At 45.1% G+C, this 17,550-nt stretch overlaps 1 long non-coding RNA gene and 1 pseudogene across 1 annotated transcript; one reads left to right on the top strand and one right to left on the bottom strand.

Annotated features, from left to right (window-relative positions):
* Window positions 1-304: 304 nt before the first annotated feature.
* LOC138438137 (uncharacterized) lies at window positions 305-2,031 on the bottom strand. The gene is made up of 4 exons (XR_011256274.1): window positions 1,664-2,031; window positions 1,223-1,548; window positions 870-1,070; window positions 305-492 (listed from the first exon to the last, which is right to left on the bottom strand). It is a non-coding gene; the product is annotated as an uncharacterized lncRNA (long non-coding RNA).
* LOC138438535 (U4 spliceosomal RNA) lies at window positions 874-957 on the top strand (annotated as a pseudogene).
* Window positions 2,032-17,550: the final 15,519 nt, after the last annotated feature.

Here is a 17,550-nt window from a genome sequence, read left to right as displayed (position 1 = left end):
AGCAAGCCCTGTTCCCCTCTGTCTGGGATCCAGCACCTGTTGTCTACAATCAACGTTCACCCGCGTCTGGGCAGACACCCTGACAAATTCTATATCCTCCCTGGCTTCTCCATTTTCAGTTCTGCTCTTTAGACACCAAAAGCTCCCATCTCTACAACCTTTCTCATATTACCTTTGCCAAGGTTGTGGCTTAGCCGATATTAGTTACACTGCAGGTCCATTGATATCTCTCAAGATTTCAGGGTGACCTGGGCCTCCCAAGTCTAAACCACATCCCAGGATGGTTCCTCCACAAACTTAGACATTGTATCAAAAGGCTTTTATTGGTCTGCTCTTGGTTTTCTAGAAGCATGAAAGAGGCAGGCTTAGGGAACCAAGTGTGCAGACTCTGGACTAATTTTTCCAGCCTTGGAGTCACTCCTATGAGGATGCTGAGCCGTGCCAGGCAAGCTCAGGTGTGGTTCTTGCAGGTGACATTTGAGGGTCTGGCCCCTTTGAGATAAGAGGAGATATCAGCAGAGTGCAAGCACTGGGGCACGCTGTGCTGTCCATCCCCAGTGGGACCCTAGGCAGCAGGCTGCTGGGGGAGATCCCCCAGCCTCAGGCTGAGTCTCAAGGAAGAGGGGGCAGGGTCTGGAACAGTAGACCAAACCGCTGCAAATTTGGGGATGGCTGCTGATGCCATGGGGGAGGGGGATGCGTAAGAAATTCTGGAAGTTGGGTGCTGTCCAGGCAGCCAGCCTGCCTCTGACACACCCAGCTCTCATTTGGATTTCAGCAAAGGAGAGTGGAGAGCAGGAGGAAGGCACCCAGGAGCCTGCGAGTTGTGCCTAAGCCTTTGGATCCCACATCTGAGGAATATGACTTACTATCAGCTTTGAGCAGTGGTAGCACCGTCGTCTCTGAGGTTTAACCAAGGCACGATTGTTACTGATTGAAAACATGAGACCAAATTCCAGCCCCCTCCTCCCCACAGTGGCAGGCTGAGGCTCCACATCCATTTCCTGCCTTGGTCAGAATTGGCTGCAGAACGGGACGCGCCTGCTGATGGTGGCTCCAGCCAGGAGAGGCTGAGGAGGATAAAGACAGAGACGAATGGGGATGCCAAGGGGAATGAAGCATGGACCTAAAGAACTGATGCCCCTCCCGTCCCATCCGAGCCCTCCTGGAACCCTAGGCACATGCCAAGAGATAGTGCAGGAAGTCTCTGATGTAAGCCCACCTTGTGGTCGCAATGCCATAGTGCCGTGATGCTGTGGGGACGGCCAGCTCCCCAGCCATCTTCCCCCCAGGAGGATAGGCTGTCCTTCCATAGCCACTTTCACCAGTCCTGTAGATGGTCAGCTCCACAGCTCAGAGAAAATCCAAGATACACAGGTTATTAGAGAGATCATAGCAAAATGTCAGGTTTAACCAAAGCCCTCATGCTTTACAGTCAGGGTTCAGAGAAGTTAAGCAATCACACAGGGCTAGATCCAGTCTGCACGTTTGATCTCTGAGTCCTAACTGAGTTCTCCTTCTCTGACACCAGAATCTCCCAGAAGCTCTCTGCAAGAGATCAAGAAATCAGCAGCTCTGATCAAAGTACTAAAAAACTCAGCTTCCAGATTATGACAGGTGAGTTAGTCAGCATGGGCGTTTGCAAAGAAACATAGCACCTCACCGTCTCACTTAGCATGGTCCGGAGGGCCCTGCCTCATGGGCAGCCATACACACACTGTCTCCCTCTTGATCCCCTCCGCTGGAAAATGAAGCCACATCCCTACCTCAGAGGGATGCCACCAGATTGCCATCATAAGACACACATGCACTAATGTCTCACCAATCCTGAAGTCAGCTTGCAATCAAGACACAGAAGTAGAATAGGCCCCCAATAGCCAGTGCAGAACCAAAGTCCAGGTGCCAAAGGTCATGTCCTGTGCTCACTGAAAGTCCCCTCAAACGCATTCAGATCCTTTTAACTCTTGCTTCACAAACAGTTCGAACAAGCTTACCTCTCAAGTTTTCTTTTGTTTCGGTTTGGCTTTTATTATCATTATTACATTTTTTGATCCATGGAATATTAGAAGGAGCCAACAAATTAGAAGAAAGATTCTAGACTGCTAGGGATAGGTAGATTGAAAATCACCAAAGTGACTGCACTAACACAGAGAAGCAAAACACACGTGCTCCTGTAAGTCCATGTATCATTTTTGGTCATTTTCAACCTCAAGAATGAGACTCCCCCTGCATTAGTGCTTCCTCTTTCAGATGCACTTACACACAACAGACAGATGCTCCCAGCCTCTCCACTGCCTTAGCAGATAAGAATATGACTGTAAATTAACGTAAAGATTCTCCAGAGATGGTGCACAGAAACTGTGCATGTAGGATGTGGGAGGAATGTCTAAAACACTTGAGAAAAAACCATTTCCAAGCTCCCATAAGCAGTTTGGAAGCTTCTATTTATCTACAAATAATCGACATGCTCCAGATAATCTTTCTTCCTTGTTTATTAAAGGAGGCCCTAAAAGCCCCCCTAGGCCTCTGTTGAATGATTGGATGAATGGATGGATGGGTGGCAAATAAATAAACCTGGGGACAGGGCTGGAGTTATGTGAAAATAACAAATCACTTTTCTTTCAATATAGCCCAGTGTAGACTTTCCCTGATTCACACATTTCTCCCAATGAATCTGCATCAGTGAGACCAGACTGATTTCATGTTTCTATGTTTTGGATCATTTTTACTGCTTATATTCTAGGATGGCATCCGACATTCAGATGAAAAGTCACGAATCCATCCATTCAGAAGTATCTAGGTATTCTAAGTATTCTAAGTATCTAGGTGACTAGCATCAGTAGATACAGGTGCTGTGTATCCATTCACTCAACAAATATTTATTACGTGTCTATGCCATGCCTGGCTTTCTGCTAGACCCTGAAAATCCCAAACTGAGTAAGACTGATTACTCAGTCAACTTCACAAAACCACATCAGCTTGAAGCAGGAAGAAGAAAGCAACCATGTACATGACCTGCTCCATGCCTAGCCCTGTTTTAGACATCTTCATATGGTACCACTTTATGTTTCATAACCACCCTCAAAATTAGGTATAACTCTTCAACAGATGGAGAAACTGCAACTCAGAGAGGTCAGGTAACTCGTCTAAGCCACACAGCCAGCAAGAGTCAGATTGAGACATATAGCCCATTGCTCTGCACAGCCCAACGTAAGGGCCTGTAATGGGAGGCAGAGAGCAGACTGGACTGACTCTGCCACCCCCTGCTGCATCTCCTTCAGGGACATGACCAACTCTTCTGAGCCTCGGTTTCTTCATCTATCTAATGGGACCACAATGCCTCCCTCAGAGGTCAGCTGTCGGAATATAAGGAAATAGTAGAGGTGGAGTACCCTGGCTTTGGACCTCACATCCATTGGGTAAATGAATGTTTATTATGTGGGGGGGTATGATCTCCAAACCCTCTTACCTCCCACTCCAAGACACCCTCTCTGCCAGTGACCATTGACAGTAAGCATCCCCAAACACTTCCAGAACTGGGCAGCTAATGACTACCTGACTAGGGTTGGAAGGCTACGATCACCTGAGTCCCCATGAGCTCAGACCACACCAAGATCTGGAGAAGACACAGGCCTCCCCAGGTGACAATTTAGCTATGGAGACAGGGTCTGTCCACAGGAAGTGTCGGAGAACTCCTAAGGTGCATCATTTTTGAAGAACAGGATTGGGAGGCCTGGAAGCTCTCTCTTCCTTCCTCAGCCTCAACTCCCTCCACCCCAAGAAGGAGCTGAGCTGACCCTCAGGCCATCCTTCCTAGACAGAGGTGGCCTGGATCCTAAGATTCACCGAACTGATTCTGGTTTTTCCATCTCCCTCTCTCTCCTGCTCAGTCACATTCTACACATCATCCTGTGTGACTCCTAAGCCAGCCAGATATCTCCTGGCCTTACGAGAGACTAGTCACAGAAAGACAATGGGAGGGAGGCCCCATCACCCCAAACATCATCCTCTGGACATAGCCTTATTGGAATACACAGTGGAAGGACCTGGAATGCAAGAAAATAATAATAACAAAGTCTCTAGATTTCTTCGTATCACAGAACCTTGAAGGGAATGCTGCTGCTGCTGCTGCTAAGTCGCTTCAGTCATGTCCGACTCTGGGCGACCCCATAGACGGCAGCCCACCAGGCTCCCCTGTCCCTGGGATTCTCTAGGCAATAACACTGAAGTGGGTTGCCATTCCCTTCTCCACTGAAGGGAATGAGAGCCTTAGAAATCACCTGATCCAACTGCCCTGATTTTACTGATGCGGACTCTGGGCCCAGACAGAGTTAAGAGGCTCAGCGAAGAGCACCCAACTCTCCTTGACCGCCAGCATCTTGGCACGTCTTTTGCATGCACTGTTCTCAGCTGTCCTTCCTGATGTAAATGCTTCCTTTCTCTTTTTCTTTATTTTCCCTTTCCCTTAAAAGAAAAAACACTTTTTATTTTGTATTGAAGTACAGTCGGTTAACAAACAATGTTGCAATAGTTTCAGGTGAACAGCAAAGGGACACAGCCATAAGTAGACATACATCCATTCTCCCCTAAACTCCCCTCACATCCAGGCTGCCACATAGCATTGAACAGAGTTCCTTGTGCTATACAGTAGGTCCTTGTTGATCATCCCTTTTAAATATACCTGTGTGTACATGTCCATCCCAAACTCCCTAATCCCTTCCCCCCAACCTTCCCCATAGCAACCACAAGTTTGCTCTCTAAGTCTGTGAGTCTCTTTCTGTTTGGTAAGTAAGTTCCTTTGTATCATTTCTTTTTAGATTCTACATGTAAAGGATGTCATACAGTATTTCTCCTTCTCTGTCTGACGTTTCACTCAATGTGACAATCTCTAGGTCCCTTATGTGTGGAGTCCTTTAGATCGTATGACATCCCCTTCCCTTTGATTTTAAATCTTTCTTTCAAATGACATGTCCTGACTGTCATGTGAGATGATCTTGAAAAACAGTATATGTGGAGGCCCTAGTTTATTAGATGCTAATAATGTTGAAAGCTGGGAGAAGATATTTGCAAACAAAGCAACCAACAGATTAATCTCCAAAATATACAAACAGTTCATGAAGCTCGCTATCAATAAAACAGGGCTTCCCTGGTGACTCCATGGTCAAAGAATCCACTTGCCAATGCAGGAGACATAGGTTCGATCCCTGGTCCGGGAGGATCCCACGTGCTGCAGAGCAACTAAGCCTGTGCACCACAACTATTGAGCCTACACTCTTAGAGCCCCGGAACTGCAGCTACTAAGGCCCAAGTGCCTAGAGCCTCTGCTCTGCAACAAGAGAAGCCTCCACAATGAGAAGCCCGAACACCATAGCCAGACACTTATGCTGCAGCTAGAGAAAAGCCAGCGCAGCAACAAAGACCCACCACAGCCAAAATAAATGAATAAAGTTTAATATCAACAAACCCCATCAAAAACTGGGTGCAAGATCTAAACAGACATTTTCTCCAAAGATGACATACAGATGGTTAAAAAGCACATGAAAAGACATTCAACATCACTAATTATTAGAGAAATGCAAACCAAAACTACAATGAGGTATCACAAAAAATCTCCAAACAACATATGCTGGAGAGGGTTTGGAGAAAAGGGAAACCTCCTGCATTGTTGGTGGGAATGAAAACTGGTACAGCCACTATGGTGAACACTATGGAGGGTCCATAAAAAAACAGAAAATAGAGCTACCATATGATCCAGAAATCCCACTCCTGGGCATATATCTGGAGAAAAACATAATTTGAAATGATACATGCACCCAACTGTTCACTGCAGCACTATTTACAATAGCCAAGACATGGAAGCACCCTAAATGCCCATCAACAGAGGAATGGATAAAGAAGATGTGGGGTGTGTGTATACACACACACACACACACACACACACACACACACACCCCGGAATATTACTCACACATAAAAAGAACAAAGTAATGCCATTTGCAGCAACATGGATAGACCCAGAGATTGTCATACTTAGTGAAATAAGTCAGAAAGATAAATATCACATGATATCACTTTTATGTGGAATCTTTAAAAAAAAGCTATAAACAAACTTACTACAGAACAGAAATCGAGGTAAGCAGAGTTACAGATGTAAAAAATAAACTTATGATTACTGAGGAGGGGAGGGATAAACTGGAAGATTGGGATTGACACATACACTTCTATATAGAACACATAACTAATAAGGACCTACTGTATATAGCACAGGGAACTCTACTCAGTGAAGCTAAAAAAGAGTGGGTATATGTATGGGTGTGTGTGTGTGTGTGTGTGTATGTGTGTGTGTATCTGTGCACATATATACATGTAAAACAGATTCATTTAATACATATATATATAACAGATTCACCTTGCTATACACCTGAAACTAACACAGCATTGTAAATTCTACCCCAATTAAAAAAAAATCTAGAAAGCAAATCAAATCCATTTTAAAATTTGTTTCATTTTCTTTTTATTGAGGTATAATTGACATGGAATATTATATTAGTTTCAGTTGTATGACATAATGATTCGATATTTGTATATAGTGTGAAATGCTCAGGACAATAAGTCTGTTAGTATTTGGCACTGTATAGTTATAAAATGTTTTCTTGTGATGAGAACTTTTATGATTTATTGTCTTAGGAAATTTCAGACATGCAGTATGTATTATTAACTACAGTCACCATGCCATACATGACATCCCCCTGACTTATTTATTTTAAAACCTTTTATTTATTTTGTACCTTTGGACTTTCTTCATCCATTTCACCCACCCCGCTCCTGCCTCAAATCCATTTTTGAAACAAAGTAGCTTCTACTCTGCCCCAGCCTTGACATCCTTTGCCAAACAAATGCAGGCTCTTTAATGTCTCTGATCAGTATCTGCTCACGTTTAGACAACCTCCTCACAGGATCCTTGCACTGGTCTTGCACAAATACCTGAGAACAGGTGGGAAAAACGAGAAGGTGCTGCCCAGAGCAGTGGGACTCTACCCTCACAGCTTGCCTTCATACAGCAGGACAGAAAAGGCATTCACTTCCCTCCTCCATGTCATGATACCAACCGAAATTACCTTTAAATGAGGAAGAAAGTCATTATTTAATCAATAGGATTGCGTCAATTGAGGGAAATTTGTCTCCAGTGTAAACAAGCGGAACGTCTTTGCGCTCTGTGAAAACAAGGTTAAATTACTTGCAGATCCTGCGATGGAGAGAGATGTAGGAAGTGAACCTGAAGCCTGACACATTCAAGGTCTGGGAACCGAAAATAATAGGGATTGTTCCGATTTTTCCAGCAGAGTCGAGCACAGAGAATGGCACGCCTTTTTGTAGAATCAAGGATGCCTGTGCCCTGCAAAAGGCGGGCAGCTGATCCCTGTGGAGCTGGCCACTATCATGGACCTGCAGGGGGCTAGTTTGGGCAGAGGGTGGCCTTTAAAGGAGGAGTAATCAAGTTTCAGAAGTCCAGTGCTTCCTGTTCACAGCCCTTCATCTGCTCCATCAATTCCACCCAGCAGATCACAATGACAGTAAGTTATTACAACTGTAGCTGATGTGGGCTGAGTGTCCACTCCATGTCAAGCATGCTGAGTACTGCTCAACATTCACAGTAGCCTTAGAAGGTAGCCACTGTGGTCATGCCCATTTCACAGATGAGGACGTGGGCAGCGACAGCTAGAGAATGGTGGGGCAGTTCTGCCTGGTTCTAAAGCCCATCAACTTAATGGCCCAGTCTCAGGACCCCAGCTGCTCATCCTGGTCCCCGCCCAGCGGTCAATGCCAGCCAGACCTGCCCTTTGGACATCCCCACAGCCACAAGCGGAAAAGGACAGAGTATCTTCTCTTGTTTAGGGAAGGGCTTGGCTGGTCCCAGGAATCCTCAGCAGGGCAACCTTCGTGCCTGCTTCTCTCCATCCCTTCTCCATCCAGGTTGATTCCTTCAGCTGCCTGAGGAGCTTCTTAGTTCTGAATGTGATTTCTGTCGAGGCTAAAGGCAGTTGGTGGGGTCTAAGTCCTGATAGAACCCCTTGGTGGGAGTGTGACCTCCTTTTTCTTTTCACCTACTCTGGGAACTGCGCTAGCAGGCAAGTGAGTCACTGACCCTCTCCCTTTAGAACACAGGGAACCAAAACCAAAGACATTTTAGTTCTGGACTTCTTGAAAGTCAGATTCCATCAGTTTTATCTGGTCCATCAGTACATTCTGGCTGATATCCATTTCCTGCTCTCTCCTCCTCCCATCCCCGCTCTCTCCTCCTCCCATCCCCCACCCAGCCCTCAGCTCCAATTCTGAAGTGTCTAAATGTGTCATTCATAATGGACCTTCCTTCCATGACTCTCTCTCTTCTATATTCACTGGGAAAATACAATCTCCACCCTGAGTACCTGGGTCACCCTAGCAGGGACCTGACACGGCCGAGACCCAGGGGCCCTTGGCCTCGTCGGGGAGAGGCTGTGACGGTCTGGCCGGGTTGCCTGCTGCCACAGCCTGGCCCACAAAGCAACAGGCTGACCTGCTGAGAAGTTTCACATTTAAAGAAAGAAAAGTGAAATGAAGCCGATTTGACCTGGGAAGAAACAGAAGACTTCTCAAGTTGCCAAAGTGACAAATGAGACAGCGAGGCAGGGCAAATGTGAACTCTGGGGGGTGGGGGTGGGGGGCAGTCCGGCAGAAGGGGCCCGGATGGACTAGAACAGGCTGGGGGGTGATGGGAGGACCGGAGACAGGACGATTTATCCCGGCTGGGTGGGGAGAGCAGGCAGGATGCTCCACGGAGCTAGACACAGTCCACCCTTTGTGCCCATATTTATCTAACTCGTCAATTTTATAGCCACATTACCTTCTGAGTGGGCAGGAAAGCAGATATTGGGGCCGTCAGGGGGCCCGGCTGTGGTTTGCACGGCGTAATGACAGATGCCAAAAACAAAGAGGAGGGGAGAGGGCACTTCAGAGACCACAAAAGAGCCTTTATAATTACCGGGCGGCCTCCCTCAGGAGCCCGCCCGCCTCCCCCTCCTGCGGAGGTGCCCGCTGGCTTCAGGGGTGCTGCCTGCCCGCCTGCGCCGGGCAGCTGCCTAGCACGCGTCTATTAATAACCGTGCATAGACTTGGGACCTCTTACGTCGCCGCCTTGCTTCTCCAGGCTAAATAGCGGCAGTCCCTTTAACCTTTCTTCATGGACCTGATTTTCCATCCCTTTAATCATCCCTGTCACTTTCTGCTGGATGGGCTCCACTCTCACCACATCCCTCCCCCAGGGTGGAGACTCCGAGCCAACTGGAAGAATGGGCCCCACGACCTAAAGAGCAACTCCTTTCCGCAGCCCTCCCTCCTCACAGGCTTGCCCTGCAGCCCCTGGTCCTGGGAAGCCCGCAGTCAGGGCAGCTCCCAGGCGCAGTTACTGTCATTCATGACCCAGTTGGAGCTCTTCCCTTCTCTCACTTGGATGATCCCCATGATCAAAAAGTCACTAAAATCCAGGCATCTCCCCTGAGCTGGTTCTCATCGTTTTCTCTTCCCATGCCCTTCTATTTCACTGCCCCACCCCCATCTGGGCCTGAGATCCCCAGTCTATGGGACCATGAGAACAGGCCTCCAGCCAGCTTTCCTGCTGGCCGTCTTATCCAGGCAAAACCCTTAAAAGCCAGCTTTGGAAATAATTTTTTAAATCAAATGTCATTTTTATCACATCCTTCCCTTTCTTAAGAGCCCTGAGTAGCTCCCTGTTGCTATACAGTACAGCAAATGTAAACACTCGCCAGATTCTGGGTCCAGAGTGCACTTTGCCTGCCTCCTCCACTCTGCCTTTGTCCAGATCCTCCGTCAGAAAGCTGTCCCTAGTTAATCTCTTCATCAGCCCTCAACTTCACCAGCCACCCATCCTCACAGCAGTTTTGTTGGAAACTGTCTGGAGTGTGTATATGTATGTGTATAGATTAGGGCTCTTTGCAGACAATAGAAACCAACTCTGGCTTAAGAAACAGAAACGGATAGATTAAAAGAAGGGCTAAACCTCCCATATGAAACAAAGCAACTCTGAAGGTCTTTCTAGAATATTGCCATCAGAGGATCAGCTCTATCTTCTATCCTTATTCATCTCTGCTAAAGATTCAGTTTCCTAGAATCTGCACAATCTTTGTGGCCAGGGAGCAGAGCTCTACGATCAGCTGCCCCACCAGAACTACCCTGGGTGGGGGACTGGTTGCCAGATAGAGAAAGTAAAAACACAGGACGTCCAGCTAGATTTGAATTTCAGATAAACAATGTATAATTGTTAGTATACAGCTACTCCATGCACTATTACCTGGATTTGTGCTCTTATTCTTCCTTCCCAAAGGATTCTGCCGTCCCATCTGGTGGCCATAACACGCTGTTGTACTTCACACCGAAAAGACTTCTTCAATTTATCATCAAGGCTGTGGTTTTTGCTTCTTTCTCCATAACTTTAATAATCTAGTTTAGATTGTTTCAGAACTATACAGTAACTGACACAAACAAAAAGGCTCATGTGTGCTTTGCAATCACTTTTTATTTGTTCTTTACCTCTGTTCAGGAAAAAACAACTGTCTTTGACTCCTATCTTTTGCCAGATACTCCTAAAACAACCCTAATAATATTTAGTATGTGTATAATTCTTTACAACTTAGCATGCATTTTCACATTCACTATTTTATTCAGCATCATAAATGATCATAATTACTGAGTTAAGTGGTTAGTTGGCACTATATCATATAGTACCCCCATTTCACAGATGAGAAATTAAACTCTGAAAATTAGATTATAAAAGCTAGTGTGGATTCAAAGTGGTGGACCCAGGACTTAGAACAATGTGTTCTTTCTGCTACATTATGAGTCAACAAACATTTTCTGTGAAAGACTAGAGAGTAAATATGTCAGGCTTTGTATACCATACAATCCCTGTTGAAAATGCTCAGCTCTGCCACTGTAAAACAAAAGCCGCCCTAGTCAATAGCCAATAAATGGGATTTGCAGAAAAGGTCAAGAGGCCATATTTGGCCCACAGGCTGTAGTTGATGCCCCTCCTCTGTACCACACAATAAACTCTTTTCAGTCTTTATCAAAGTTTGCCTCTGATGGTAATGCCATGGTTTGACTTATATCAATGTTAGATCTTTCCACTACTCTTTCCTTCTTACCTCTTCTATGTCAGTATTGTTTGGACAATGACTGACGTCCCTTCCCACTCCCTGCCTTGGTCACTCCTTGTTTAGCTGCTAAACATGTCCAACTCTTTCGTGAACCCAAGGACTGTAGCCCACCAGGCTCCTCTGTCCATGGGATTTCCCAGGCAAGAACACTGCGGTGGGTAGTCCTTTCCTCCTCTAGAGTATCTTCCCAACCCAGGGGTCAAACCCCATCTCCTGTACTGGCAGGCAGATTCTTTAGCCCTGAGCCGCCTGGGAAGCCCTTGGTCGCTCCTGCATTGTGGCAGAGTCTCTCTCATACTGTGAACATGCCCAGACAAGCTGATGCTTCCTCCTCGGGATCCTTCTTTACTACAAGTGAGATCACTACTGCTGAGTTTGTGAGGTGCCTACCTTTCTGGGACAGGGCATTCTCAGGATTAACCAGGTTAAATCATCCTTCCAGCTTCCCCTCTGTCTGGGTTTCATGTGCCTCCTCCCTTGAACCTTCCTCACGGCAACCTGGCCCTGGGGAAATTCTCAGAATGGTAACTCCTGGAGCAGACCTTCTGGTGCCCCTTTCAGCTCTGGTTCATGGAAGATGGTTTAATTCCATCTTCTGCCTGCAGAGAAGAAGACTGATTCAAATACTTCTCCTAGGGAGGCGAGCACTCCCTCAAGCAAACCAGCTGGTTTGCTTTATATCCTTCACTGTTTTTAGATCCTGAGACAGTGAGAGTTGGGGACTGTGTATAAACAACAACCTCCTGGGCCAAGAGGCCAGTTGCTTAGATGACTGCAGTTTGCAAATCCTCAAGAGTAGTGATTTGCCACTGGAACCAGAATTCTCCATTATAGGAGCCAGTGGGACATAATTGACACCTCATGTAAGGGATTCCAGGTCTTTAAATAGGCTTCTAGATACATGTGTGTATATATACACCCAAGCATAGAGTCAAAAGAGATTATAAAGATCAAGTTGTCCATGTCATTTACAAATAAGGAAACCAAAGCCCAGAGAAATCACCTTAGGTTATCATGATCTCAAGTGGTGAAGATCCATACTGTCTTTATAAATAGTATCCAGAAAGATGATGAGGAACGTGATCAATGAAACTGATATTTAGAACTATAAAGCCTTTCTTTAATATCTATATATTTTATTTTAAATAGGAGGCAGTGAACATGCTTAAGGTGGCATAGCTCAAAAGCTATGCATGAGATCACCTTTTTCAGAAATATTTACAGCTGGCTTTCTCAAGGTTTACATGTGTCCCAAAGGTGGAGGTCTTTGGGACCACCAACAACCTCCTTCATATGTCTTCACAGTCTCCAGAAGGGTCAAAAGAGGAAGCAAAGGGGAGAAGGTACAAGTAACACTTGGTCTCTGAATGCCCAGACTCTCCTGTTTAGAAGTTGTGTGAGCTTGAGCAAATAATGTTTTTTGGTGGGGGAGGGAATGCCGTGTGGTATGTGGGATCTTCCCTGACCAGGGATTGAACTCATGCCCCTGCATTGGGAGCTCAGAGTCTTGACCACTGGACTCCTGGGAAGTCAATAATTTACTTTTTTTAAGCCCAGTTTTCTCATCTATAAATGGAGTACAATAATAGTGCTTATCTCATGGAGGTGAGGTAATAATTAAATGAGATAATATGTACAGAGCACTTAACATAAGGCTAACTTAGTAGCAACTACTCAATAAATACCACTATTATTGCAATTGTTGTTGGCATTTTAGGCTTTTTGCCTCAAGTCTAACTGTAATTTTGGGTTGACCACTCTGCCTACCTTTCTGACTGTGAAACAGGGTAATGATTCAGCAGGAGAGATGGATAAACAGAAGTTAGTTATGACCTGGGGAAACAGTTCAGGCCCACACGACCTCCAGACTAAGAGACAAGGTGCATATTCTGAGCTGGGTCTCCTCTGAGGGAGTGGCCTCTAGGCCAGGGCTCAGGATTTCTGAAAGAGGTGAGGGGCAGTTGCAATTCAGAGAATTAGCGGAACAGACCAAGAAATGTAGAAAATGCTCATACACAGTTTTCTTTGTGGATACTCTTTCTGGTATTATGATTTTTAATCAAATTGTGTCACCTTTTGAGAGTCCTCCAGGTTGAGAGCAAGAAAAATCAGAGAATTGCTACAACAAAAAATGAAAGGGTCAGGATGGACCCTGGATAAGGGTCATGCTTTGGGGGTACCTCAATTAGACCAGGCTGTAGTATTTGCAACATCTTCAAACCATTAAAAAAAATTACAAAGGAAAAAAGCAGACTGTCTAGAACTTCATTTTCCTGATGATAGAAGAAATGTGCTAGACAAAACAACCCTTTCCCCTTCTCCCTCGGTTACTTGGCAGCCACAGAAAACACATGACAAAAAGTTCCAGAAGAACTTCATATTGAGTTTGAAAAGTACAATTCCCACAATGAGTGACTAAAGTAGCAATATTTTAGCCCTTTGCAGGAATCTGGTTATTATTACCATTAATGCCAAGGATCTTGTTCCTATTCTTTTTGATTTAAGGTAATTTTCTTCATAAAAGGCCTGCTTTGTTAAGCTCTACACAGTTACATTGGTTTGGGTGGAAAGAGGACGGGACCCACTAGGAAAGTATCAGGTTGTATTGAAACTCTAGAGGACCTACTTATAGAGAATGCTTTTTGTTTCTCCTCTGAATCTGATGTAGTTCTTCAGTTTTCCAGTGCCCTAATTTAAGCATTGTCCACTCTGCCGATGCTATCTCTACTGGAACATGACAATTTCCAAGGACAGTCTCTGGGAGGCAGCACCTACCTTGTCAAGCTTGGCTATGACCCGATCAAAGAGACTCAGTCATGAATAGAAAGTGACCCCATGATTCAGGGAGCCCATCTTATAGGCAATGAGGAGAGACAGATACTGAAGAGAAAGACATCTAATCCAGGGTGTCTCAACTAGGGCCAGTTTTGCCCTCCAGGGGGCACTTGGCAATTTTTGGAGACATTTTTTATTATCACAGTTTGGGCAAGGATGAGCGTTCTATTGGCATCTAGTGGGTAGAGGTCAAGGGTGCTGCTAAACATCCTACAAAGGAAGCTCCCACAACAAAGCCTGATGCAGCCCCAATTGTCAATAGTGGCTTCCCAGGTGGCTCAGTGGTGAAGAATCTGCCTGCGAATGCAGGAGACGCTGGAGATGTGGGTTTGATCCCTGGGTTCTTGCCTGGAGAATCCCATGGACAGAGGAGCCTGGTAGGCTACTGTCTATGGGGTTGCAAAGAGTTGGATGCAACTGAGCACAGAGGCAAATGTCAATAGTGCTGAGCTAGAGAAATCCTGAAACAGAGATACAGGAGCCCTCTGGGCTGGCCCCGCTCACCTCCCGTGGGCCGTAGCTTGCCCCCTTTCTCCTCACTCCCTGAACTGCAGGCACACAGAACTCTGACCACACTATATTCCCTCAGCATATTTGGATCCCTCTGCCTGCCAGGCTCTTCCCTCTCCTTTCATCTTATCCTCCAGATACCAGCTCAGTAGGTACCAAGCCTTTCCACCAAGACTAAGTCAAATCCTCCATTCCATGCTCTCTGTCCTTTATCCTTCCTTTTTTTCAAGGATTTCGAATGTATCTTTTTGGCTTTCTTGGAACTCCTTAAGCTCCCTGCCCCTTAGCTCTTACAAGTGTGGGCTAACAGCACTAACTCTGGAGCTGGGTAGCTGGTGTTTGAATCCTCAGTCGAGCATTTTCTAGTTGTGTGACCTTGGGCAAGTTACCTGACTTCTCCATATCTCTTTTCTTACTTCGAGCGTGAAGATAACTGTAACTAGCTCATAGGAATGTTGTGAGGGTTAAATGAGAGGCACTTGTAAAGCGCTTAGAACAGCGTCAGGACCATCATGTGTGCGTGCGTGCTCAATCCCTTCAGTTGTGTCCAACCCTGCGACCCTATGGACCATAGCCTGCCAGGCTCCTCTGTCCATGGAATTTTTCAGGCAAGAATACTAGAGTGGGTTGCCATGCCCTCCTTCAGGGGATCTTCCCCACCCAGGGAACAAACCTGTATCTCCAGCGCCTCTTGCACTGCAGGTGAATTCTTTACTGCTGAGCCCCAAGGGAAGCCCCAGGACTATCACGAGCACCATATAAATGCTTGCTATGATTATTACTTCAGGAATTAAAAACTGCCCTTCTGAGACATGGAACTACACAGGAAAAATATGCATCATCTTCTCTTCCCAATAGCATGACCCTGCATCCCTGTCTTTTCTCCACCAGGGGAACCAGGGCTCAGATCTTTTGAGACAAGGGAATCAAAGTCAACACTTTCTATTTATAGGTAAAGAAGTTGAGACTCAGAAAGGTTAGGGAATTTAGAAAAGTCACATGGTATGTTTCTTTCTACCAGATCAATCTTTCTCTCTCTCTCTACCGCCTACCTTCCCCCATCTCCTCTCCTCCCATCCCCACTTTGAGGCAATAACTAGTAGGATTCCTGATCTCTACTAAATGAATATTCCATAGCAACTATCTCCATCTGACTAGAGGTCCCAACTCCCCAGCCTTTCTACAAAAGACCTGGGAGTTATAAAATTCTTGCTTATCAGAACAAAGCACACCAAACAGAACAAAGTAAGGTTACTAATCAGAGATTTAAGGTACTTACACAACAGCCTGGGGGAAAAAAAAAAAAACTAGGTCTGAAAAAAAAGAGCAGACCAAGGGCAAATAATAACCTAAATAAATTAAGAAAACACTGAGGCAGTCCCCCTGAAGTTTTCTGCTATTACATCACGATCCCAAGACAGGGCTGTGGAATGTCTCTGCAGGGATACATGGGCAGAGCCATATCGCATTTGTTTTAACTCCCTCATATCCTATTTCACTCTTCAGCACCCTTCCAGCCTCTCATGGCTGTTCTTACTCTTTTTCCACCCCATACATGTTTTTGTAAGCCTATTCTTTGCCGACACTGTAGTGTTGTAGTTAGCCCAAAGAATCCCTGGGACCTCAGACCCCCTGGAGAGGACTGTGTTTAGACTATGGAGTGGCAGCATCTCTGACCTCTTGGTCTGGCCACAGCTAGGAAGCCCATGCCTGTATAGGGTCCTACTCTTTAGAAAGACATGGATAAACCGCAATAGCATAAGTACAATCAGGAAAAGACACTTCATCGCGTGAAGAAAAAACCTGGGGGTGGAACGTAAGAGCTATCTTCAACAACTTGAAGGGCTACTGGGTTTCCAGGTTGCAGCAACATTACAGAATGAGATAACATAAATGTCCAATTCTGCTACAAGCCCATAAAAATGTTGGTAAAATATAGCGAAAAAATAAAAAAGGTTTTAAATAAATATAGCTTAACTCATAAAAATAAAGTAAGATTTCTAGATGCCAGGGGAAAAAAGAGGGAACTTCTGGTCAGAGTGGCAACTTTGCTGATGCCCAATGGTCCAGAGAGATATTGACACAAAGGTTTAGAGGCTGGGGTTTTAACACGTGCAGAACAGCAAAAGATGGATGTTGCGTCCTGTACTAGAGACTCTAGAAGCATTAAGTGGATGATCGCTTCAATTTAAACCCCACTCACAGGCCCAGGAAAACCCCAGTGGCACGTGACTTGTTCCAGAGTTGTAGGTAAAAAAACAAAGACTAGCTCCCCACTCCAAAAAAAAAACCTCAAATTACCTCTAAATACAAGAGTGTTCTCCAAATTTGCACTCCTTACCTTATATTTGTCAGGGTTCTTCAGAGTAACAGAAACAATACAAGAAGTTTATAGAGAGAGAAATGTATTTCAAGGAATTGGCTCAGGCAGTTGTGGGGATTGGCAAGTTCGAAATCTGCAGTGGAAGAGAAAAAGATGGACTACAAAAAAACCTCAGGCAATATAACAGAAGACAGAAAAGAAGCAAAGAAGCCAAGAGATTAAAACCAAAACATTAAGATATCAATATATATCAGTAACAACTGTATTCCAATAATAAATATCATTGAAAAGGGTTCAAATTACCTGCTAAGTGATAGAAATACTAAGATCAAATAAAAAATGCAGCTCTTAAAATATAATAACACAGAAGGTTTGAAAGTAATGAGACTGGAAGAAGTGTCAATCATTATCCAAAAGGACAAGTGATGAAGCAACAAGGCAATCAGAAAAAGGTTACAAAATGCGGAAAAGAAGAGTTCTTTAAGAAAATACAGCAATCCTAACCTTGGGTACCTCTAAAAATATAGCCTAAAAATAAGAAGAAAGGAAGGAAGGAGAGAAAGATGGGGGGGGGGGACAGAAAGAGGGAGACAAATTCACCATCAAAGTGAGAGATTTTATCTGAAAGCAGACTCAGAGAAATGAGTAAAATAACAGAAGAAAAGGGCA

This window comes from Ovis canadensis, chromosome 3, assembly GCF_042477335.2.
Source record: "Ovis canadensis isolate MfBH-ARS-UI-01 breed Bighorn chromosome 3, ARS-UI_OviCan_v2, whole genome shotgun sequence".
Classification (NCBI taxonomy): Eukaryota; Metazoa; Chordata; class Mammalia; order Artiodactyla; family Bovidae; genus Ovis; species Ovis canadensis.
This window is presented reverse-complemented; position numbering and strand designations above follow the sequence as displayed.